We start from the raw sequence: 1830 nt of genomic DNA on the forward strand, positions 1-1830 counted from the left end.
GCAGTGACTATATAAGTGACTACACTTCCAGGCACAGTCAGGAACAAATAAATGTGAGGTACAGGAAGGGAGCAATACTAGGGTGCCATGGAACTAGACAGTCACCCAGCGAGAGAGAGGGCATGACAGGTGGGATCCATTAGGCTGACCTAAAGAACAGCGATACCTAATCCTTCCCTGTGAAGCTTCGGGGCAGGAGGTGCTGGAGTGATAAGGATGAGAAGTAGACATGCACTCAGCTCAACCCTTGAACCACAGCACATACCCAGGCAACTGGGAAAGGAAGCAGTACCCATGGTTTAGATGGAGACATACTTGACCCTGGAGAAAAGAGGAAGGCCAAGCCTTGCCCAGGTCATAGGGGCAGGTGTAAGAGCTTACCCAATGAAGATGTAAGTGCAAAATTCTCCAGCATCACATCGTGGTACAGGCATCTCTGAGCCTCATCAAGGAGAGCCCATTCCTCCCAGGAGAAATACAGGGCCACATCCTCAAAGGTCACACTTCCCTGCTAGGACAGAGACAGATGAAATCATCAACAGCCTCACTCCTGAAGACCCACAGTCTATCTCCTCACACATCTACCCCATGTCCATCCTCCTCCTAAGATCTCAGAGGAGATCCCAGATCCTGGTGCCATTGGTGTCTGCTGTCTTCTCATACTCCCAGCACTGTGTTCACTCTGCTGTCCACTCTGCAACCACATGGGGCCTGTTAAGACCTAGATGCGTACACCTCCCTCATCTGATCCAGACCTCCCACTGCCTGCAGAACAGATGCCTAACCTCACAGGCAGTCATTCCAAGTCTGACTCTTACTCCCCACACCCAGTTTGTTCTCACCAGAAAGGAAGGAGACCTGCAATTCCCTAAACCAGCTTAGCCTCACCTCCAAGCACTTCCCGTTTTAGTGATAAGCTTCTACATCTCTTTCCATTGGTGGCCTGAAATGGGAACCCCTCCATCAAACCCCTGGACTCAACTCAGGACCCTGAGCTAGTATTCTCTAAGGTCCCCACACCGAAAGGTTGGGAAAATGGCAGGTGACAAGTCTCGTGACACCACAAATTTGGAGAAAATAGGGGTTGGGACCAGTAAGGGAGGACGAAACCGCCACTTACCTGATTAGGTTCCAAAAGCACTTCCGCAGCCATGGAAACCTGTGGGAAGAGGCAGGTCTTAGAGGGATGTGAGCATGGCATCCTACCAGGGGCTCAGGCCTTCCCTGCACCCCTGGGAGTCACCAGAGCCAGGTAATCTCGGACCGACCATCTAACCTCTGTATTGACTCTCAGCAGTTTTGTGTCCTTGGGGAAAAAACCCCAAACACCCTCTGCCGCAATGTCCTCAGCAGCCCTACAATTTGTGCTTCCACTGAACAGACTCTGGGGATTTTTTCAACTTAACTTAGATCATGTCCCTTTTACGCAAAAATTTCCATGGCTCCAAGAGCCCTAAGAAGGAAGGTACAACTCCTCAGCCTGTCACTGCAGGTGCGACTCTACCCACACTTTGTTCCCCGCAGAAGCAACACGGACCCCAGTTTTCCCCAATCCTCCCGGCTCAATCCGACCTCCCAGCCTTTGCACCTGCCGGTGCCTCCACCTGTGACCCTCTGCCACGCGCCATCACACCGTCTGTCAGAAACAGGGCCCCACACACGGCCACCTCACCGTCCTGGACACCGGGGCCTGGGCTGCGGGCACGAGAGCAGGCGCCCCGCACTCGAGGCTTTAGTGTCTGGTGGGGCGAGGGCGGTGAGGACCCGCAGAACGAGCGTTTACCTGAGGCGGGTCCCTCGGCGCCGCCGCCGCCACCTGAGCCACAAGCC

General features: G+C 53.9%; 1 long non-coding RNA gene across 1 annotated transcript; it reads right to left on the minus strand.

Annotated features, from left to right (window-relative positions):
• Positions 1-6: 6 nt before the first annotated feature.
• On the minus strand, positions 7-1830 carry LOC113617238 (uncharacterized). The gene is made up of 3 exons (XR_003431557.1): positions 1784-1830; positions 1121-1159; positions 7-508 (listed from the first exon to the last, which is right to left on the minus strand). It is a non-coding gene; the product is annotated as an uncharacterized LOC113617238 (long non-coding RNA).

This window comes from Aethalodelphis obliquidens, unplaced genomic scaffold, assembly GCF_003676395.1.
Source record: "Aethalodelphis obliquidens isolate GAN/ISIS:26980383/991018 unplaced genomic scaffold, ASM367639v1 scaffold3566, whole genome shotgun sequence".
Classification (NCBI taxonomy): Eukaryota; Metazoa; Chordata; class Mammalia; order Artiodactyla; family Delphinidae; genus Aethalodelphis; species Aethalodelphis obliquidens.